The 24653-nt window shown below is 43.3% G+C and overlaps 1 protein-coding gene and 1 long non-coding RNA gene across 2 annotated transcripts in view; both read right to left on the reverse strand.

Annotated features, from left to right (window-relative positions):
- The window catches only part of DCHS2 (dachsous cadherin-related 2), a 266320-nt gene that overhangs the window by 217992 nt on the left and 23675 nt on the right, over positions 1-24653 (reverse strand). The window lies entirely within an intron of this gene.
- LOC123465045 overlaps positions 8112-24653 on the reverse strand; it is a 37646-nt gene continuing 21104 nt past the window's right edge. Inside the window, exons 2-3 of the long non-coding RNA XR_006640121.1 lie at positions 17306-17401; positions 8112-8765 (exon numbers count right to left, since the gene is read on the reverse strand). This is a non-coding gene — a long non-coding RNA (uncharacterized LOC123465045). The remainder of the gene's footprint in view (positions 8766-17305; positions 17402-24653) is intronic.

A 24653-nucleotide genomic window follows, 5' to 3' on the forward strand; every position in this document is an offset into this window, starting at 1 on the left:
TGTGCAAGCCCAGGCCTGTGCCACAGACCTTGGATAAACATCCACACAGATTTTGGGGTCCCCTATGAGCAGCTTGTTTTCCAGCCCCTCTACCCCCAACATTCAGCAGCACCAAACCCCAATTACTACCTCTCAGTTCAGCAAGACCACTGCTCTCTCAGGCTCCCCCTCACATCCTCACGTTTGGGAAAAAGCCCCAAATACAAGAGCCAGGATAGACAGGGCTTCCTCTCTATGCTTCTCTGCTCTGTCTGTCATCCAACACCTGCAAACAGCTGCTTCATCTGTTCTGTCTGTTTGATAGCTGTTTGTAGTGGGAGGCTGACTCTGTTGTGGTCGGAAGTACAAATGATAGCCCTGTGTTTCTCTTGTGAGAACCAGCCTGGCCCAGGAATGTTAATGACTAAATTCCTTCACTCATTACATCTTACTCCAAGAAGACTTTGGGAATCCTGACAAATCTATCACATTATCCTCTCAGAGGGTTTTCTGCTACATTCCCTTGGGGCCAGTGAGGCTCTTCTGACTTTCAGCAAAGACCCCAGCTTCCTTTCTTCTTCTGCTCCTGCATTTGGGCAACATCACCAGTTTCCCAACTGCACACAGAGAAGTTTCTCTTAACCCATTTTGGAGCCGGGGGATCAGTGGTTCTCTTGGAAAGGAAGCAGGCTGCATCAGGTTCCAATCTTCCTCTCCTCTGGGGTCGGCATTTCTCACCAGAGAAGAAAGATGTCAGGTTCACCTAATCCTTTCCCTTGTGGATGCAACTGGACAGCAACCTCTGCCAGAAGAGTAGAGGGGCCCCCTCCCCAGTTCTAGGCAGTTCTGAGACCATCTAACTCATACTGGGGTCTTCAATGAGCAAGGAGCAAATGGTCAAAGAAGTCCCAGTATGACAATAAAAGGGAGGACAGGACACATGCTAAGATGCTCAAATCCCGAGCCTCAGGAGCTTTCATTTGGCAGCAAATTTACCTCCTTCCCAACTGTGGGAACACTCACTTATCACAGATATGACTTTAGGAGGCTGAGACATATTTACCTTAATTTCTGGTTCAAAAAGGACCTCATATCTGGTCTACACTAATGTGACTCAAGAAGGCTACTGTGTTTTCCTCTTTTTTCTTTTACTGTCAACCCCAGTCTGCTTCCCTAAATTGAAAACTAAGGCTTTGCAGGTATGTAGAGAAGCACAGATTACACGGTTACTGAACCACGACTGCCTCTAGTGTGGATCTCATGCAAGCAGACACTCCAAACTGCATACTCACAGAAAAGCTTCCTCTCTTTCCTAAGCCGTTAAAAACTTAAAAAAAAAAAAAAAAAAAGATCCAGAGGGGATGAGGAATTCAATGAAGGCAGTCAAAAAGTACAAACTTCTAGCAGTAAGATCCATCAGCTCTAGGGATGTACAACATAATAAACAGGGTTACCACTGCTGAATGCTATATGTAAAGTTGTTAAGAGAGTAAATCCTGAGTTATCATTACAAGAAAATTTTTTCTATTCTTTTAATTTTACACCTATATGAGGTGATGGGTGTGCCCTAAATTTATTCTGATAATCACTTTGTGATGTATACATAAATTAAATCATGATGCTGTACTCAAACTTATACAGTGCTTTGGGTCAATTATATCTCAATAAAACTGGAAGGAAAAAAAAAAGTTTCAAGAATGCTCTGTCCTTCCATGTGCTTGATTTAAAGCAGAAACACAGTCCATCCCAGCAGAGAGGTCCTGGAGGCGAAGAGCCCAGACATGAAAAGTCCCCAGCTGTGTCCTCTGCACAAAATGAGTCTCTTTCCCCTTGGTCTTTGGTACTTGCTTCGTTTCTCGGGGTCTGGAAGGAAGCCAGCTCTAACAGTGTGTGCAAAGTCTGCGTAATGCCAAGTTCCACAGGCGTGGTCCCAGAGACGACCACTTTCTGCTTGTGGTACAGGGCAAAAGTCTGTCTTCAGGCATCCCCGTGACTACATCCTGCATTGTCTACTTCCTCCAGACCTACCTCCTTCCAAAAGCTATAGTTTCTGAAACTGGACCCTGCCTGCTGCTGCTCCCTCCCATCCCAAGGACAGTCCATCTCTCATCCTCAGACCACCCATGTCACAGGCAGGACCTCTGGGGTCTCCTCAACAGTATATCTCACTCCATGTGGATTTGACCTAGAAATAACCTTGGAAATCAAGTTTAAAGATGTGAAAGTTAACACTCACATAATCTTAACTCCTCAAATACCTAGATTCTAGGATTTTAGTGGTAAAAATGCAAATTTAAAACATCCTTTCATGTGTGAAATACATTCTTTAAAATCACATTAATAATATCTCATTTGCTACTCAGTGATTACTCCAGTCTAAATATTACATTAAAACTCTATCCAAGAAGATTAATAGTTCTTGAGGAAAAATTTCCACAGGAGACAAATCTATAATTCATATATGTTGGGTAGGGAAAATACAGTATATTGACCTTTCCTAATGTGGCTCAGATGGTAAAGAATCCACCTGCAGGTGTAATCCCTGGGTGGGGAAGATCCCCTGGAGAGGGGAATAGCTAGCCCACTCCAGTAGTCTTGCCTAGAGAATTCCATGAACAGAAGAGCCTGGCTGGCTACAGTCCATTGGGTCGTAAAGAGCTGGGCATGACTGACTGAGTGACTAACACTTTCACAATATAGGCCATCACTATTTTTGTACACAACTTAATTTCTTTAAACAAGCCTAAGGTTAAAAAGAAAAGACTTAAGAGTAACAGGGAAATTCAGTCTCTAAAGAGTCATTCTTAAAAGCACAAAATAGGTCATAATGTATCATGGAGCTCTCTTTCTCCAAGCCAATTCTGTGTTGTCAATATTGGAAGTGAAGAGAAACCACAGCAAACCTCAAAAGGAGCTCTCTGAGTACAGACTGTGAAGTCAGCTCGCTCCCCTCCACTGGAAAGAAACCAGTGCTCTACAGGCAACACCCCCCAGAGACCTCAGCATCCTTTGGAGCAGGAGCCTGGGGGTGCTCCCCGCCCCAGATCGCTGCCTCTTCCAGCTCCCTGCCATCACTGGTGAAGTCTCCCCCTGCCTGCCTGCCTTACTGCTGAATTCAGGTCTGGAATCCCAGGAAGGGGGAATCAGGGCAATGCTGCCATGGGCAGGAAGGAACTCACTTTGGACCCACACTCAATCTGTGTGGGTCTGACAGTGAAAATATCTTCTTCTTACACAATTTAAATTTAAAATCTTCAGCACACTTGGTACGCAGGGTCAGGTCCCCAACCCCTGGGCCTGTTAGGAACTCGGCTGCAAAGCAAGAGGTGAGTAGCTGGGAGCAAAGTTTTTGTCTGCAGCACCCCACCCCCCTACATCACTCCTGTTACCTCCTGAAACATCCCCTTCTGTTCCCCTTGGAAAAACTGTCTCCCAGGAAACCAGTCCCTGGTGCCAAAAAGGCTGGGACCACCGCAGTAGTTACCAGTCAATTTAACATTTCAGCAAATGGATGCTTCTTTGAAAACAAACACACCTTTGTAGGGCCAAAATGTGGAAGATCATTTCGGTAAAATCCCTTCTCCTAAATGTTTAATGCATTCTTCATAAGACAAGCCAAGTCTTCTGAAATAAGAATAGTGTCTGGTATATATACACTTAAAATGGTTCGAAAGTGTTAGCTATTACTATTATGAGGGCTTCCCTTGTAGCTCAGAGGTAAAAGGATCTGCCTGCCAATGCAAGAGACATGGGTTCCATCCCTGGGTCAGGGATATCCCATGAAGGAGGAAATGGCAACCTGCTCTAGTACTTTTGTCTGGGAAATCCCATGGACAGAGGAGCCTTGCAGGCTATAGTTGGTGGGGTTGCAGAAGAGTCGGACACAACTTAGCGACTAACCGTTACTATCGTGGTCCTATTGAATCACTGGGAACCATCTGGAATGGTAAAATTGAAACTGAATTCCCGGAGTAGGAACATAGTCTTGCTCAGTACAGAGTCTTATTGCAACTGAGTAAACTGTGGACTCTCAATAAATGTTTGTGGAAGGCACGGGGGTAAAGAGGAAGACGGAGGGGAAGGAAGAGAGGGAGGGAGAAAGGAAGTTAGCAAGCACCTACCAATGTGATTTATATAGTGAGTGGAAACGGAGAGGGAAGTAGGTTGAAGTACAAGTCTATGATTCTAAAAGGACTGTAGAGTTTAGCCAAATTGTTCAAAGTTGTTAAGCCAACAATGTTAGCCAAATTGTTCCTAAAACACATCCCATCAGTTTACTTTGGCCCATGACATTTTATAGTCCTGGAATGTTCCTTCTTCTTTCTCAACCATGAGTATCCTATCCATTTCTTAAGGTCAACTGCAATTACGCTCACTCCGTGCAGTATTTCCTCTTCCAAAGTGGAAGCAATGCCTTCTTACTCTCAAATAGAGAGTTACAATGTATAACAATTTTATCACCGATAATCAGTTTTATGTTGCTGGTTATCTTTTCTTAAACTTATTTTGGATCACTTAAACTACTAGCGGTTTTGAGGCAGAATGCACATGACATCTGAGATCGCCAGCCTTCCCTGGGGACACCCGTGGTTCACCCTGCTGCCCCTTGCTCTGTGCCTGGGAAGGCTGCCCTGTACAGACTGCATCCTCCCGCTCCCTCATCCTGTGATTTCCAGCAGGTCCACCAGTAGGAGCTCAGGAGGCGGACAGTTTCCTTCCTCAGTTTTCTCCTCACAGAGACCCAAGCAGCAGTCTTGCTGACCTGATCCTCTCCACCCTTCAGGGAACCGGGCCCTCCTCTTCGGGGTCTGCCTCTGCTCCCAGACTGACAGCGCTATGTTAACTTCTGAGGTCTCCTTACTCTGCTCCTGTCATACCTGTATTATTATTATTTTTGACGTGGACCGTTCCTACAGTCTTTATTTAATTTGTTACAACATGGCTCCTGTTTTATGTCTTGGCGTTTTAGCCACGAGGCATGTGGGACCTTTGCTCCCCAACCATGGATGGAACTCACACCTCCTGTGTTGGAAAGTGAAGTTTCAGCCACTGGACTGCCAGGGAAGTCCTTCCATACCTTTATAAACAGAATTTTTTCTCAAATTATTATAACTCTCTGTTTCTTGTTGGGACCCTGATAAATACAACTGCTTTATTTTCTTCTTTGCACTTAATATCTAAAGTAATTTTATTAATTTGTTTGTTTACTGAGCTTTGTACTCTTCTCCCACCAAAAATAAATGAATAAGTTCCACTGTCTTATTCACCATTTGCCAGACAGAAAGGAGGCAGTCAATGAATATTTGTTGAATAAATAAATAAAATCTATATATCTTATATTCCAATTGAAAGTAATACTTCTGTGTTTCAGAGTTGATTCCAAAACACCTAGTTATTAAATCATGTTTTGAAAATTTAGAACAAAGTGTTAATAGCCTGAATATAGCATTTCTTTAAACCCAATGAAAACACAAAATGCTTAAACCTGTACATTATTTTCCTGAAGTTAAGTTTCTAACATTAGCAGAAACAAAGCACAAAAATTCCAGAGTGTGTAATACAGAATGAAGGCAAAAAGACATCTCCAACTAACCTTTTCTTGACAAGGGAAATATAACTGCCAAAGAATTAGGCAGTGATTTACGATGTATCTCTGATATCACTGTATACTTGTTTCCCTACTCAGAGCAAAAATTTATCACCAACTGTCATTGGACGGCCATCCAAACACAACCTCCTCAATACCTGCCTAAAACTATGCTTTTAAAGTTTTAGGACGTTAATACTTATCAAGATGGGGAACAGGCCTTTCCTTATATAAATGCCTAAAACTTCACTTACGTGTTCGAGAGGGGGAAGTGAAGTGAAGTGAGACCCCACTTATCTCACCCCTCCCTAGATGAGGCACCGTGGGTGACAGGAGAAAGAGGAGTGGATGGCCTGCAGCTTAGAAACGTGTGAGTCTGCCAGCGCACCAGGCCACTGGGAGCGCAGCAGCTGTGCAGTGGGATTGCCTCCCTTGCCTTCAGCTGCCAGCAGAGGGGCTGGTCCCCATCCGATGAGCTCATGAGGATGTGGCAGAAGGCTTGCTGCTGCTGCTAAGTCACTTCAGTCGTTTCCGACTCTGTGTGACCCCACAGACGGCAGCCCACCAGGCTCCCCCGTCCCTGGGATTCTCCAGGCAAGAACACTGGGGTGGGTTGCCATTTCCTTCTCCAGTGCATGAAAGTGAAAAGTGAAAGTGAAGTCGCACAGTCGTGTCCGACTCTTCGCGACCCCATGGACTGCAGCCTACCAGGCTCCTCCGTCCATGGGATTTTCCAGGCAGGAGTACTGGAGTGGGGTGCCATTGCCTTCTCCCCCTCTGCTTTGTCTCCAAGCTTCAGCAGCTGTTCAGCTGCCTAACAAATGGCTATTTTCCTTGGCTAAATACCTTGTCACTGAATTATCCTAGCGAGAACCATGAGGTGCTAAGGAAACCCTAGTGTCTGCAAATCAACAATGAGGAGACTAAGTATACAGATAAACAGTATTTCCAGGTATTTGATAGCTTTTCCTCCAAGGAGCAAGCGTCTTTTAATTTCATGGCTGCAGTCACCATCTGCAGTGATTTTGAAGCCCCAAAAAATAAAGTCTGACACTGTTTCCATTGTTTCCCCATCTATTTCCCATGAAGTGATGGGACCAGATGCCACGATCTTCGCTTTTTGAATGTTGAGTTTTAAGCCAGCTTTTTCAACCTCCTCTTTCACTTTCATCAAGACACTCTTTAGCTCCTCTTCACTTTCTGCCATAAGGGTGGTATCATCTGCATATCTGAGGTTATTGATATTTCTCCCGGCAGTCTTGATTCCAGCTTGTGCTTTGTCCAGCTTGGCATTTCTCATGATGTACTCTGTATATAAGTTAAATAAGCAGGGTGACAATATACAGCCTTGATGGACTCCTTTCCTAGTTTGGAACCAGTCTGTTGTTCCATGTCTGGTTCTGTAACTTCTTGGCTTGCATACAGGTTTCTCAGGAGGCAGGTAAGGTGGTCTGGGATTCCCATCTCTTTCAGAATTTTCCACAGTTTGGTGTGATCCACATAGTCAAAGGCTTTAGCATAGTCAATGAAGCAGAAGTAGATGTTTTTCTGGAATCCTCCTGCTTTTTGTATGATCCAACGGATGTTGGCAGTGTTGACGACAGATGTTGGCAATCACTTAGCAGGATTTATTTTTAATCTTTCCTCTGAGGTACTGACGACGCATTTCATAGCTTGTCCTGCTGTGCATGGATTTCACCGCATATGCATTTGACTGGAGCCCATAACCCATTTGTAAGAGAACTTTCTAACATCTTCCTCATTCGCACAGTTCCCAGGGATGTTTATGACCTCTGGGGTGTCACCATATTATCACTTGGAGGCATTTCTCCTCCCAGATTTGTCCTTGAATTCGGGCATTGAACAGAATCCCTCTTTGCTCAGAGAAGTGACCAGAGGCGACATGAGTTTATTCAGATATTGATCAATGACTCGGGTGCCGAGGGAAAACCAGGAAGTCAGCGCTTTTAGCTAATGATTCTCAAGGCAGTCTGACCTGGGTATTGAGCACTAGAGCTCCAGGCCCTGGACTACAGAAGCAAGAGCCAGTCAGGAGGCTGTACGCACAGCGACAACGAGATCAGATCATATGCAGGCCCAGATGCACTCCTGTCCAGCCGGGTCTTCAGACCACACAGATATACCCCAAGGTTTGGCCAAGTGGAGAGATGCAGTTGTGGGAAAAAAACATACATTCATTTTAATAATTTTTTTACTGCTTCCATTTTTATGTCTATATACCTTATATATAGATATATACTTTTTAATATATGCTTTACAAAAAGACTCTGATGCTGGGAGGGATTGGAGGCAGGAGGAGAAGGGGACAACAGAGGATGAGATGGCTGGATGGCATCACTGACTTGATGGACATGAGTCTGAGTGAACTCTGGGAGTTGGTGATGGACAGGCAGGCCTGGCGTGCTGCGATTCATGGGGTCGCAAAGAGTCAGACACGACTGAGTGACTGAAATGAACTGAACTTACATATTTATTTATAAATTTAAATGTATATCTATTCATACATATTTTATACAATGTAATATTTCAATATTCTATAGATTTATTTATAATTTCATGTGTTTTAACATATTTCCATTTATAAGGAAATTAACATATATTGGAATTGAGTACTGGAAAATTCTTATTCGTTCATATATTCAATAAAAAATGTTGGAAGGCTGTTGTAGAAATATGATGGACCCAGAACTAGCAGGAAGGGGGCTCTCAGTAGGCTGTCAGGGTTAGCTCTGTGGGCTCTGGGGAGCACTCACAGGGCACAGGAGAACTTTGGAGACCAGGAGCCTGGAAGAGAGCCCACACTGCAAACTCGAAGGTCTGTGGCCTCTGGAAGGAGGCAGTGTGCCCGCTGCCCGCTAGGCGTTCTACTTCCCGCTGGGATAAGGAGCTAGAGGGTCGAGGTTGCCCTCCCAGCATCTTCTCTTTTCCTTCGAGTCTCTGATATGGGCCCACGAGTCTCCCTTCCAATTTTGTCCTCATGCTGAGTCCTCTTACTGTTGCTTCCGAACTCCTGCCTGCCATCTGATCCGCAAATTCCTCCTGGATACCGGCTCTAGAGAAGACTTCTCTGACATCTCCAGGCAGATGCTGACTGAAAGCTCTGGACATCCCATGCTCTCAGATCACACAGTAGCTCCATCCACTTCCAGAACAACCAACTTATCACCACACAGGGGAACTGGGGAAAAATCAAGCTTAATAAGTGCTTATAAATCTGGCCAGTGTTCCTATGCATAACGCTATGATTTCTCTGTTGTTTTGTTTTTTTTTTAAATCTCAAAGCTGGAGGCTCAGAAGAGGGAAAGAGGTACCCTCTCCAGTTCCTCCTGCACCTTCTCACACAGCCTTGGCAAAGGCTCACACTTGCAGTCAGCTTCATTCATTTTATTTCCCAGATGTTTTTACATTTCAAGGCATTAACAACATGGATCACGCCTTCTGTCTACCCAGACTCTGTCTGCCCATCCCTTCTGCTCTCTTTGTCCAGCCCCAGGAGCATGTTTATTACCGTATTTACTGCACCCTCAAGGTGGCAGCCTCCGTAGGAAGCCACCACCCTTAGCTTAGTCATGATAGTCCCAAGCTTGTGGCTCGTCATCAGGGCAAGGGGCTCAGAGTCATTCTTACCCATTTACCCTGTGGACTCCTAGGTGAAACTGTGAGTAGATTTGACAGTCTGATGTTCAAGATGAAAAGCCCTTCCCACATTCTCTTGGCCAAACCAGAAAACTATTTATCCCTTCCCACCACCTAATGAGTAAGTATGGAATTATAAGAAATAAGACACTATTCAATATGCCTTTGTACATATTTTATAATTTGAAATAAAAGCCAAAAAAAGATATGCACACAAAGAATCTGCATGAATGCTACACATGAATGCTTCTTATCTGACATCAAAAATAAGAGTAAATTAAGTGTATATTCATGTGCACACACACCCACACAAAGTCAGCGTGCAAAGATCAGCTACAAATGCAAACTGATACAGGTCTCCCAAACTGGTGACATGATTTAGCAGGCAGTGCTACCAAGGGTGACGTATTTTGCGAAATAGTACAGTTACAAAGACAACAAAGTATCACCTTCCCTCAACCTACTTGATAGCTGTTTTCCTGAGTAATTCAGGACATATTAAATCAGTGCACAAATTATTTTGTGTTTACATAAAAAAGTAAGGTGTCTAGGCTTAGATAATTATAAGTAGATTTTTCATCTACTTGAAAGTTGAACTGTTCAATCAAAATTTATAAAGAACTCAAGAAAATTCTGCATTGTTTGGGAAACTGAGAAACAGAAATTCTACTAAAGAGGGCAGGAATTGCCGGGAGTTTGGGCGTATGGCTGTAGGAGCACAGTGGAAAGGAGGCACTAGACACAGTCTGGGCCTGAGGAGGGAAGGCTTCCAGGAGAGGAGGTGGGGTGATGCTTGAACCACGTCTCAGAACTAGAACAAACACAAGCAAAGCAGAGAAAAGGGTGTGAGTGCACAGGTATTTGGGGTATAGAGGAGGGTGGGGGTGAGGATGGATAGACACAGGATGATGAAGGTTTGAAGTGTATCCTGAAGTCTTTTCAGTCAGGGGTCACACCCCCTTAAGAACATTCTTTGGCAACAGTATAGAACGATGACTGGGAAGTGGGTAAGTCAGATAGGTTAGTAGATTGTTAGATCAACACAGGTGAGAAAAAGTGAGGATTTTAAACTATGGCCATGGGGGCTGAGTGAATAGGATGGACTTGATATGTACCATATGTACAGGCAGACTCAATGGGATGGGGAGACTAGATTGAGAGGGGTGGTTATGGACACAAATGGGACTCTTGTGGGACATTTTAGGGGGTAGGTAGCTATGGGAGGAAGAGAACTCCTTTGGCATCAGTGAGTGGTGGGTACTTACGAAACCTAGTCCTTATCAGTGCCTACCAGTAACTCAGTAATTACTACTATTAGTAAGTATAACACATATGTCACCATTATTGGAACGATCACCCCTAAATCACACCCACTAACAGTTGGTTTGATAACACATTTCAGCAAAATTTATTGACATCATTGATACGACAGGCATTATCTAGACACTGGGAAAGCAGAGTGAAGTCCTAGTCCTAAGGACTGTTAGCCATGCAGGAGGCATCATGGGAAGTAACCCGTGGTCAGAAACTCATTGTCTTTGCTATAACCCTAGCTGCAGCATAATCCCTGGCATAAAGTGAAAGCTCAGGAATTATTCACAGAATATGAAACATCTGATTAAGCATCAAAATACATCATTAAGACATCACTTCTTTCCCCTCTATAAGTTTCCCCTTTTAACTAGGCCCTTCTCATCTGTGTTTAAACATGTATTCATATTCATGTTCAGTCACTCAGTCATACCCGACTCTTTGCAACCCCATGGACTGTAGCCCACTAGGCTCTTCTGTCCATAGGATTCTCCAGGCAAGAATACTGGAGCGGATTGCCATTTCCTCCTCCAGGGGATCTTCCCGACTCAGAGATTGAACTGCATCTCTTACTTCTACTTTATTAATAGGCAGATTCTTTACCCTTAGTACCATCTGGGAAGCTTAAACTTGCAAAAGTCCTTAAAATGCTAAATTTGAACCCATTTTTCCTTTCAGCCACAGACTTTTCTCTCTCCATCCTGTTGCAGCTAAATAGTTCAAATGAGTTTCCACACACTCTCGTCCTCACTTCTGACTCCTTCCTTAATCTGCTCCAGTCTGGTTTACCACCCTGTCACTTCATTGAAAATGCTCCTAATAAATAGCCTCCATATTGCTAAATCAATAAACATTTTCATCCTCACTGTATATAGCCACTGAGCTTCATTCAACAGAGCTTGCTACTCCTTATTTCATGATACATTCTCTTCCCCTGATTTCACTGAACCACACTTGTCTTGACTTCCCTTCTACTTCTCTAAATACCCGTCTCAGTCTCGTAAGCTCACACATCCTCTTCTATCTAACCTTTCAGCGCTGGAGTTCCTCAGAGGTTTGGTCTTCAGTGCCTTCTCAGGCTATGTTCTCTACTAAGGCCATTTCATCTCTGCCCATGGTTTTAACTACCACCTACGTGCTAACAATGCATTAACTTCATCATCCGTCCAGAACACTCATTTGAGCCCTAGTCCTTTAAGTCCAACTTTTCAGCATCTCCATACGAGTGACCACAGGTCCCTCAAACTCAATATATCCAACACTGAACTGATGGAGTACAAGTCAGAAACCTGAGTCATCCATGATTCACCCAGCCCCACTCCATCAGTAAGTGATAACTCCACATTCAGAACATATCCTGAAACATGCACTACTCTCCTTCTCCACTGTGACCACATCTGTCCAAACCTTGGACTCCCAGTGATCTACAAAGGTCTTCCATCTCTACTCTTGGTCCCTATTCAACCCATTTTCCACCTAAAATCAAGAGTGATTAAAAAAAAAAAAAGTCACACCTATTCATTGTTGAAGCTCTTCAGTAATTGTCTATTGTTTTAGCATAAAAATCCTTGCATCCTGTGGGCCCTTCATGTCCTGAACTGCACCGTCTCACCAGCTTCACCCATGACCCTCGCCTCCTCTCGGCCTCTTTGTTCCATCACACTGGCCGTGCAGGTCTTCATGTGCTGCGGAGCCTTCCTGCCAGAGGCCCCAAGTGGTGCTGCCCCCTCTTCCTGGAATGCTCTCAATTGCCCTGCCCTTACCCAGGTACTTTCCACCCATTCTTCAAAGCTCTGCTGAAGGGATACCTGATCAAAACAGCCTTTCATGTCCAGGCCTGAAGCCTCCAATATACACACTCATAGCATCCAATACTCTTTCTCTCCAGTTCAGTTCAGTTTAGTCTCTCAGTCGTGTGTGACTCTTTGCAACCCCATGGATTGCAGCACGCCAGGCCTCTATGTCCATCACCAACTCCTGGAATTTGCTCAAACTCATGCCCATCAAGTTGGTGACGCTATCCAACCATCTCATCTTCTGTTGTCCCCTTCTACTCTTGCCTTTAAACTTTCCCAGCATCAGGGTCTTTTCCAATAAGTCAGTTCTTTGCATCAGGTGGCAATTCTCCTAGTCTTCCCCAAAATAATTGTTAACAGTTTTATTGATATAATTCACATACCACAAAATTCACACATTTATAGCATAGAATTCAATTGTTTTTAGTATATTCATAGATACACACAACCATCACCACATCCAATTTCAGAACATTTTCATCATCTCCAAAGAAACACATACCCTTTATCTGTCACTGCCCTGTCCAAACCCATAGCCTTTATCTACCGCTGCCCTATCCATCCCTGGCCTCCATGAAAATATCCTTTCTCTAGCCCTAAGCTAACACAAAATTACTTTCTGTCCTATAGATTTTCCCTATTCTTTTCATATGAATGGTTTAGTCACTCAGTCATGTCCGATTGTGACCCCATGGACTGTGGCCTGCCAGGCTTCTCTGCCCATGGGCTTTTCCAGGCAAGAATACTGGAGTCAGTTGCCATTTCCTTCTCCAGGGTTCATATGAATGGAGTCATGTAAAATGTGGTTTTCTGTGACTGGCTTCTTTCACAGTGGTTTCCAGGTTCACCCGTGCTCTAGCATGTGTCAGAACGTCATTCCTTCTCTGGCCTCAGAATCGTATTTAATAATTGAATAACTGGTTGTGTCTCCGGTTAAAATATAAGTTTCCCGAAACCAGAATCTATGTCTCATTAGACATATCAATCTATCTTATATCATACAGATGTTTCAAAAACAATTTGTGGAACTATCAACAAATCAACAAGTGAGCATGGCTCAAAGTCCCTGCAATATGTCTCTCCAATTTTGAAGGACAGTTTCTTTTCATCACTGAGATAATAAAACTCAGTCTGTAATTTATATTTGTACATTTCAGTAATAATTTACAAATAATTAAAATCTAGCATGCAAAATCTACTAACACATCCTTAAAAATTTTATATATCTCTGTGCACTCTTAAACTGTAAGATGTATGCAGATCACCTGAGCATCTTGGCTCAGCACATCATGGCAGGGCCTGAGCCTCTGCATTTCTAACAAGCTCCTAGGTGATGCCAATGCTGCTACTCCAGGGACCACACTTTAACAGTAGAGTCAAAAAGCATCATATTTTATCTTCTTTGAGGGTTGGTGGTATCATAAAAATATGTTGTACTGTAAAAACATGTGCTTATCGCACTGAATAAGCACATAGTAGGAGGTTAACAAATACTAGTCAAATTGTTAAATGTGTAAATGGCATCCAAGTATAAAAAGGAAAACTTCCCACACTGTTGGTGGGAATGTAAGTTGGTGCAGCCACTCTGGAGAAGAGTAGGGAAGGGAAGTTCCTTAAAAAACTAAAAAATATAGAGTCACCATATGACCCAGCAATGCCACTCCTGAGCATATATCTGGAAAAGATGAAAGTTCTAATTCAAGAAGATACATGCACCCCAATATTCACAGTGGCACTATTTATAAGAGCCAAGACATGGACGCAACCCAAGTGTCCATCAACAGAAGAATGGGTAAAGAATATGTGATATGTATGTGCAATGGAATATTCAGTTCAGTTCAATTAAGTTGCTCAGTTGTGTCCGACTCTTTGTGACCCCATGAATTGCAGCACACCAGGCCTCTCTGTCCATCACCAACTCTTGGAGTTCACCCAGACTCACATCCATCGAGTCAGTGATGCCATCCAGCCATGTCATCCTCTGTCATCCCCTTCTCCTCCTGCCCCCAATCCCTCCTAGCATCAGAGTCTTTTCCAATGAGTCAACTCTTTGCATGAGGTGGCCAAAGTACTGATTCAGTCATAAAAAAGAATGAACTACAAAAGAATATTTGCAGCCATACTTGTGGACCTAGAAAATACATACTAAGTGAAGTAAGTCAGAAAAAAAATATTACATGATATCACTAATATATGGCATCTAAAAAATAGTACAAGTGAACTTACTCACAAAAGAAAAACAGCCTTACAGACATAGAAAACAAACCTATGATTACCAAAGGGTAAGGGGAAAGGGATAAACTAGGAGTTTGGGATTAACAGATAAAAATCACTATATATAAAATAGACAAACAAGGATTTACTGCATAGTATAGGAAGCTATATTCAATATCTTATAATAATCTATAATGGAAAATTTAAAAAAAGCTCCTTTTACATGCAATGGTAGATAGCACTGCAACAGAAAGTAAAAGCAAGGAACTTCAAGAATCAAAGCATTCAAGAAGAAAGAAGTAAATTGGATCCTGAATAACTATAATTCAAGGCATAATTAGAAGTAAGTCACTGAGCTGAATGCAAACAATATTAAAACTGAACCAAGAAAAAAACTTGTGAACATAACAAACAAATGTGTACAATATCTGAAAATGAAAAACCTCACTAGTCTTTACACAATGATTATATGGAGCTAAAGAAAATGAGAAAATACAGGCTGTGGAAAAAAGAAAATTTACAGTGGATGGGACAAAAAAAACATGTAAGTACAAGAAAATGAAGATGAAAGCAAGCTACAGATCTAAACAACTAAAATGAATTTTCTTTTGAGAAAATGAATCATGCAGACATTAAACTGAATTATTAAATCAAACTAGAATCTCTTGGATTTCAGGGTAAACAGACCAACTGCACACTGTGAAGAAATACATGAACTCTGGAACTAGGGGTTTTAAAAGCTGCAGCTTGTCAGAAACCTTACAAGCTCTCAGTAAATTCCACAGACCTGTGAGCATGAGTTTTTACCTCAAATCAGATGCCTCACAGAAACCAAGAAGGTTATTTTCCTTAAAGCCTGCCCTGTTTAAGATTCAGGATTATGTTATCTGTAAATACTGCACACACACCCCCACCCCCCGCCAGGTAATGGATGCTGCCTGGAGGAAGGCTGCAGTATGATCCCTTCCTCCCCTGTGATAAGGACATCTGAGATAGGGAGAGAATTCAGAGATAACCGGAGCACTCAATGATTCATTTTTGACAGCCCTATTTCTTTTTTAATTAACAACTTTTCCAAGCAGGAGAGAAGACTTCACCATAGAAACCAGATTCCTGATAAGTGCCCCGTGACAGCGGCAGATAAACAGGATCTCTGGGCTCAGGGTTCAGGGCCAAGTAACAGGTGACAGCGATTACTCACTGAGACGTAGAACAGGGCCTGCTGGGGTCCATCCCTTCAGTATGGAGCTGACCACCAAAGTCATCCCAAAGCTGCAGCTGAGTGGAAAGACTAAAGACTTTTGGAAAGCTCTATCAAGGGGGAAAGCAGCTTTGTGGTCCCTCTTCGTCGTGCGAATACTATAGACAGCAGCAGTCCCGGCAGCGCGGTCCCTCGAGTGGCCTTTGGAGGATGCTTCCCTGTTCAAACTTTCTAAGCTAAGTAAAAGCTGCATTTCTTCCAGATAGAACAATTTAATTGATTAACATCACTTGTGTTTCCAAATGTCGCTGAAAAAACATCTAAAAGGAATACAAAACCCCTCCTCCATTTAGAAGTCAAATACCAATTAGCAGGTCCCCTTAATCATTAAAAATGGAACTCTGACACTGACATGGTAGTTAGTTTAGGAAACTTAGCATTTTGACATGTAGCAGGGACTGAATTTCCATTCCACCAGGTCTCTATATCAAATAATAGAAAATGCATTTCTGCTACATCAGACTCCACTTAACTAAGGCAATACACGTAGCTGTGAGCTAACTCCCAAAGCCACAGGGTTTAAATGAACCATAACAAGTTTTTAAACAGGGATTTTTAGAAGTAATCCTGTTGTCAGCTTCTCAGCCCACACACCACAGGCCCCTCACCCCAGCCAAGCATGTCTGATTGCTTTTCCCTGAGGCCCACACACACACTCTGGGAGCCATTCTGGCCTCGGGAGAAAAATAAGGGGGGTATCACACTCCACTCAGCTACTGAGACCTTCTGTCACTAATAACCCATCTGCTCCCCTTGGATTGGAACACCCTGGGGCCCAGACGGGGGCAAGGGGATCCTTGGTCCTTTCTTTGATCCCCGGCCCTGTCTTCTTTTTCCAGTTTCCTTCCGTGGTTGATCTCATGGCCTCTGTTTTCCTCAGGACCAATGTGCAGCCTGCCTAGATCAAAATTACATGCCAGACTCCTCCCAGGGCCCAGACCTGTCCACCTGCTCCCCGTGGCCATGTTGTTGCCATCCAAGTCCTCCTACCACAACAAGGGAGAGCATCTCTCTGCTTAGATGAGAATCTAAGCATACACTTCACCTGTAATGACTTCTCATTGGCAGACAGCGAAAAGTGGATGTGGATGCTAGCAGAGAACTATGAATCCGTGGTGTCAGTGATGACAACAGAGATCCTTTATGATCGCTGCTTTTACATTTGGTGGTCTTTGGATTGGGAAGCATTCTGGTCATCAGTGCTAATACTTGACAAGGTAAGGCAAGAAGAAGGAAGTCACCTATGACTCCTCACATGATCTAGATATGAAGAACCATAATGCAAAGTGTTGATCTATAAAAGAGATAAAGGTTTAGGGAATCAGAGGTTACTTGGAGCAACAGTGATTCAAGAATGTTTTACTGAGTGGATGACATCTGAGTGGTTTTGAAAGAAGGAGAAATTTCAGCCACACAGAAATAAAGGGAAAGGGTACCCCACACAGAGACAACTGAAAAGGCAGCTGCCAAGAGGTGAAGTGTGCTGGAAAGAACACTGACCTCGGAGCTGGGAAGACAGGGCTTGAAGCTCAGCTCCACCACTTACACCAGAGTGACCTTGAGAAAGCCCCATAGCATCAACTCTCTTTCCTTCATCTGTAAAATGGAAAGAATAAAAGCTTTTCACATAGGATTTTTGTGATAAAATATACAGTTGAAGCCAATCAATTGACCTACACACTGTAAGCAGGTGACAGACAGACTATTCTAGAATATTCACGCCCAGCTTGGCTGAGGAAGTGTGGAAGAAAGCAGTAAGTGGAGAACTCGGTTGGGGATGTGGGCTGGTGCCATATCAAGGGATGCCCTGAACCCAGTCAATCCAGGAGGCCATGAAGGGTAGGGGGCAAGAGCTGTACTAAGGCCTGAGCTGTACTACAGAGAAACAATTTGGTAGCAATAAGGAAAGGCAGATTGGAAGAGGGAAGACTAGATATTTGAAATCCCATTAAGTATGCATGATGCATGCTAAGTTGCTTCAATCGTGTCCAACTCTTTCCAACCCTGTGGAATGTAGCCCACCAGGCTCTTCTGTCCATGGGATTCTCCAGGCAAGAATACTGGCGTTGGTTGCCATTTCCTTCTCCAGGGGATCTTTCTGACCAGGGATCAAACCCAAGTCTCCCGTGTCTCCTGCATTGGTTATTTACCACTAGCGCCACCTGGGAAGACCACCATTAAGTATAAAGTCATGCAACAAATAACAAGAGTGAAAACAACATGAAACTGTCGATTCCAGACACTGAAAAATACATATGTGCTAAAGACTCTTGAGAGTCCCTTGGACTGCAAGGAGATCCAACCAGTTCATTCTAAAGGAGATCAGCCCTGGATTTCTTTGGAAGGAATGCTGCTGAAGCTGAAACTCCAGTACTTTGGCCACCTCATGCGAAGAGTTGACTCATTGGAAAAGACTCTGATGCTGGGAGGGATTGGGGGCAGGAGGAGAAGGGGATGATAGAAGATGAGATGGCTGGATGGCATCACCAACTCGATGGACGTGAGTTTGAGTGAACTCTGGGAGATGGTGATGGACAGGGAGGCCTGGCATGCTGCGATTCATGGGGTCACAAAGAGTTGGACATGACTGAGCGACTAAACTGAACTGAACTGAAAGTTTGGTAATTGTCTGACCCCAGGTGGCGCTAGTGGTAAAGAATTCGCCTGCCAACGTAGGAGACAAGAGACACAAATTCCATCCCTGCGTCAGGGAAGATCCCCTGGAGGAGGGCATGGCGACCCACTTCAGTATTCTTGCCTGGAGAACGCCATGGACAGAGGAGCCTGGCAGGCTATAGTCTGTAGGGTCACAAAGTTGTTTCAGTTCAGAAACAACTGAAGTGTCTTTGTATGCATGCATGCAAGATTTGGTAAACACTTGGATGCTGGGGTCAAAGGGGATGGGAAAGAGAGAACCAGATAAAAGGACAATGCTATTGATAGGTTTACAGAACCCCAAAGAGGGGAAGTTTGAAAAGAAAAGAAAATTAAAGTAATTAAAGTATGAGGTTCTAGTAGGATATTTGATATGATTCTAAAAGCAGGAAAATCTTAGTGAAATCTTAGGAGAATTAGGGCACAATCTGGCATCAGCATACAAACTGGATCATTATTTCTGGTGCAACAGGAAGGGGCTGGTGTTAATGTCCGAAGTCTGGCTTATGCAGACAGCTCTCCCGTTTGCTGGCATGGAACCAGGCACGGAACACTAGTGGCAAGGGGGTCACTCTGGGTGAGCAGCTGGCTGTGGGATGAACATGCTCTGCAAGCAGGAGGATCTCATGGCTGTTCGTCACCTTTCGGCTGTGCAACATCCGAGTCTGCTCCTCCAGAGGGGAAGCCTTCAGTCTGTGGGTTTTGATGGGAAGCCAAGTCTTACTTGTTATTGTGGAAGCCAGAGGAGGCCACATTCTCTCTCTTCACCCTTGGCAGATGGAGCACGCACAGGTGTCCAAGACATGGCCAAATGGAAGTGGTCACAAGAAAACAAACTTTTGAGCAAGTGAAGCAAGAACAAGCCGTCAGTTCTGCCTTGGCAGCAGCCCCTAGCAGCAGCAGGTTTATCTGACCACTTCTGCAAGGTGACCCAGCTAGTCTGGGTGTCTGCCCACACTCCTAACCTAGTTTCTTAGACTTTGGATCACTTTTTTAAACTATCCCATATCCTTTCAAGAATGCTTTTTCTATTTAAGTAAGGCAGGGTCAATTTCAGCTGCCACAGAAGTTTAAAACTTTTCTTAATCAGTTTCTTCTGTATATAATAAAAAACAGTATTCCATAGTGAGTAGCCAAGACTTTAGGATTCCCATGGAGTTGTTCCCTAGCTCTGCTCCTGATTAGCTGTGAGATCAGCAACAAATCGCTTTACACCCTGGGCCTCAATTTTTACCTCTGCAAAATAGGTATTCCAGTAGTTATCCACATCGCGGTTCTATCTTGGGAATATATTTGATATTATTAAAGCATGCGTGCATGCTCAGGTACTTCAGTCTGTCTGACTCTTTGAGACCCAGTGGACTGTAGCCCACCAGGCTCTTCTGTCCATGGGATTCTCCAGCCAAGAATGCTGGAGTGGGTTGCCATGGCCTCCTCCAGGGGATCTTCCCTGACCGAGACACTGAACTTGTTTCTCGTCTGTCTCTTGCATTGGCAGGCTGGCTCCTTACCACTAGTGCCACCTGGAAAGCCCGGATAATATTAATAGAAAGTACCTATCAGAGTGCTGGGCACATAGGAAGCACAAATGTCAGCCAGGATTACAATAGTTCAGTAACAGTAACAGTGTAAGTGCCCCTCACGTGAGCCATGATCACTGTCTGTAGCACTTTGGACTCTAACTGAAGAGGCAGGAGGCATACACATTAAATATGTCACAAGCAGGAAAGGATGGCATGGCATGCACGTACAGGGCACAAATGAGAGTCTAAATCCTGTTATCACATCAATTTATGAAACGTTCTTTTCTAAACCAGCCACATTTATACCACTGAAATATTAGGCCATATCCTAGGGCCATGAAAAGTTTTCCAGGTTCACCTAAGAACTCATAACAGGCTAAGGTTAAATGAGAAAAGGACATTTGTTTCAAGCCTAGGCAGTGTCAGAAGTTCAAACCCCTCCACCCCCGACCCAGGGAAGTTTGTTTCACTGTCCTTTAGGTGTTCTGATCAGCTACTTGGAAATTCCAGGCAGAATAAACATAAGATGTACCTCTAGAGAAACTGAGTACGATCCTATGGTCCTTCCCTGCATGTTCTCCACCTGTGTTTTGTCTGTAGAAGAACTTTAGTCAAAGAATAAATTCAATCTGAGAAGTGAGAAAATGCAGAAGCAAACAAAATCAATCAAAGAGAACAAAATGATAATCATTTATTATTAAGAAAAGTCAAGGACCTTGACTTGGCCATAGAGCCTTCTCAAGGACTTATAGGTAATATTCTGAGCCACATCGATTGACCTGTCTTGTAGCCATGGCATGCTGCTAAGTCGCTTCAGTTGTGTCCGACTCTGTGCGACCCATAGATGGCAGCGCACCAGGCTTCCCGTCCCTGGGATTCTCCAGGCAAGAACACTGGAGTGGGTTGCCATTTCCTTCTCCAACGCATGAACATGAAAAGTGAAAGTGAAGTCGCTCAGTTGTGTCCAACTCTTCGCGACCCCATGGACTGCAGCCTACCAGGCTCCTCCGTCCATGGGATTTGCCAGGCAAGAGTACTGGAGTGGGTTGCCATTGCCTTCTCCAAGCCATGGCACAAGCTGCTGTAATTCTTAAAACTGGCCTCAAGGAAATGGGAACAAACCAACCCTGGAACTCAAGATTAACTGTACTTAAAACAGTCAAGATGATTCTGGTCATACCACAGCATGACCAATTTCAAGATGGCTGTCAGAGCTAACTTACTATTTCTACAGGTAGCCCCCTCCCCCAGCCTATAAATGCTTTTGCCCACTGATTGTCAAGGCGGGGAGTCAGCCTTTGGACACAAGTCTGCCCTCTCCCCTGGTTGCTGGTCTCTGAAACAAAGCAAACTTCCCACCAACCTTGCTTCTGGAGTATTGGTTTTTGAGCAGCAAGCAGTCAGACCCCATTTTTGGAAACAATAGTATTCTTCTTTAGGACATGTGAGAATTAATACCCCAGGATAAGGAGTTAACTACAGTCCGATGGTCTCTTCTGTAGAGCAGAAGGTACTGTACAATTCTTGGACCGTCTTACAGCTTCAGTCTGAATTATGGATCTTTTAAAATCTAAGCATGAATTGTGTGCTGCGGCACTATCAATAGGCTTCAAAAATGTATGCAGCCTTGTAACACCTCAAAAAACGACTTTTCTTTTTTTCTTGATTAATTTATTTCAAACAACTACTTTTAGGATTCAATTTCTGCATCGTCTAGTACAACTGCTTTTGGAAATTCAATTTCATTGTTTTTTCTCTATAAATTCTCAATTGTCCTAGCACCATTTAATGAAAAAAGATGATCTTGCCCTGTGGCTCTGCAGTGCCACTTCCGAAAAAAATCAAGTGTCATATGTGTGAGTCTGTTTCTGGGCTCCATGGATTGACTTGTCCATTCCTATACCAGTAATAATGCGATCTTAATTACTATGCTTTAATAATAAGCCTTCTTTTCTGGTAGCTCAAGGACCCTGGCTCTCTTCTTCTTTTGCAAAACTGCCTTGTCACTATTGGCCCTCTTCATGTTCACATATACTTTAGAATCAATTGATCAAAGTCCACCAAAAAAAAAAAAAAAAAAAAACCACTGGGATTTATATGGTGCATGCATGCTGAGTCTCTTCAGTCATGTCTGACTTTATAACCTTATGGACTGTAGCCTGCCAGGCTCCTCCGTCCATAGGATTCTCCAGGCAAGAATACTGGAGTGGGTTGCCATGCCCTCCTCCAGGGGATCTTCTCTGACCCAGGGATCAAACCCATGTCTTTTACATCTCCTGAATTGGCAGGCGAGTTCTCTACCACTAGTAGGGGCCGGATGCCGCCACGCCCCCACCCCCAACTCAGGATTTATATTTCCAGTAGTCAGGTATAAATGTGAGAGTTGGACTATAAAGAAAGCTGAGTGCCAAAGAACTGATGGTTCTGAACTGTGGTGTTGGAGAAGACTCTTGAGAGTCCCTTGGACTGCAAGGAGATCCAACCAGTCCATCCTAAAGGAAATCAGACTGATGCTGAAGCTGAAACTTCAATACTTTGGCCACCTGTTGCGAAGAACTGACTCATTGGAAAAGACCCTGATGCTGGGAAAAATTGAAGGCAGGAGGAAAAGGGGATGACAGAGGATGATATGGTTTGATGGCATCGCCAACTCCATGGACATGAGTTTGAGTAAGCTCAGAGATTGGTGATGGACAGGGAAGCTTGGTATGCTGCAGTCCATGGGGTCACAAAGAGTTGGACATGACTGAGCGACTGAACTGAACTGCATCAAATCTACAGGTCAATTTATGGGAGTATTAACATCTTTATAATATCAAAAAAGAAATAGTAAAGAGACCTCACCTAGAGTGAGGGAGAGATTTGACACTAAATTATATTTTGAGCTTTGGCTATCATGGAGGACTGGATATTCTATTTACTGAAATAAGACTGTGCATGCAATTTAAAAAAGAACGCAAGACAATTCTTGGACCGTCTTACAGCTTCAGTCTGAATTATGGATCTTTTAAAATCTAAGCATGAATTGTGTGCTGTAGCACTATTGATAGGCTTCAAAAATGTATGCTTTAATAATAAGCCTTCTTTTCTGGTAGCTCTGGCCCTCTTCATGTTCACATATACTTTAGAATCAATTGATCAAAGTCCACCAAAAAAAACCACACTGGGATTTACATGGTGCATGCATGCTAAGTCTCTTCAGTCATGTCTGGCTCTATAACCTTATGGACTGTAGCCTGCCAGGCTCCTCTGTCCATAAGATTCTGGTTCAGAGTCATCAGCTTCTGAAGGGAGGCTTTGGCAGAACTCTCTGCCCGATCTCTCTCTCTATCTCAGCCCCCTCTCTGCCCCCAACTGGCTCTAGTAACTGATTCCTTCCTGTAGTGGTTTGAATGTGTCTCCCCAAAAGTTATGTTCAAGTCCCAAACTCTGATAGCTGTGAATAAGACTGTATTGGAAATACAGTTTTTGCACATGTAACCAAGTTAAGATGAGGTTGTGTTGAATTAGATGGGTGAAATCCTATGATTTGTGTCTTTTAAGAGAAAATAAAATGGGCAATATAATAGAGAATATAGTCTCTTTAATAAGCAGCATTCAAAAAACTAGACAGTTAACATGTAAAGGAATGATACTAGTCCATTTTTTAATATCATGTCCAAAAATGAATGCTAGATGCATTAAAGACATAAATGTAAAATTTGAACCCATAAAACTTTTAGAAGGAAACATAGGCAGTATGCTCTGTGACATTTCTCTTAGCAATCTGTTTTCAAAGCTCTCTCCTCTTTTGTAAGGGAAACAAAAGCAAAAATAAACAAAAATGACTACATCAAACTAAAAATCTTTTGCACAGCAGAGAAGCCATCAACAAAAGGAAAAGGCAGCTACTGAACGTGAGAGAATATTTGCAAATGATATGTCTGGTAGCGGTTAATATCCAAAATATGTAAAGAACTCATACAACTCAATAGCAAAACACAAACCATCTGATTTTTTAAAAAGGACAGAGGCCCTCACAGATGGCCAACAGGTACATGAAAAGATGCTCAACCTCACTAATCATCAGGGAAATGCAAATAAAAAACACAGTGAGGCAGCACCTCCTACCCATCAGAAGTCTATTAACAAAAAGACAACAAATAACAAGTGTTGGCAAGGATTGGAAAAAGGCAAACCCTCATACACTGTTGGTGGGAATGTAAATTGATGCAGTAACTGTGGAAAACAGTATGAAGATTCCTCAAAAAAATGGCAATAGAACTGCAAATGATCTGCATGGCAAAAGACCTGCTTCTTGAGAAACCTGTATGCAGGTCAGGAAGCAACAGTTAGAACTGGACATGGAACAACAGACTGGTTCCAAATAGGGAAAGGAGTATGTCAAGGATGTATATTGTCACCCTGCTTATTTAACTTCTATGCAGAGTACATCATGAGAAATGCTGGTCTGGAAGAAGCACAAGCTGGAATCAAGATTGCTGGGAGAAATATCAATAACCTCAGATATGCAGATGAGACCACCCTTGTGGCAGAAACTGAAGCAGAACTAAAGAGCCTCTTGATGAAAGTGAAAGAGGACAGTGAAAAAGATGGCTTAAAGCTCAATATTCAGAAAGCTAAGATCATGGATGGCATCTGGTCCCAAAACTTCATGGGAAATAGATGGG

Source organism: Bubalus bubalis, chromosome 17 (assembly GCF_019923935.1).
Source record: "Bubalus bubalis isolate 160015118507 breed Murrah chromosome 17, NDDB_SH_1, whole genome shotgun sequence".
NCBI lineage: Eukaryota > Metazoa > Chordata > Mammalia > Artiodactyla > Bovidae > Bubalus > Bubalus bubalis.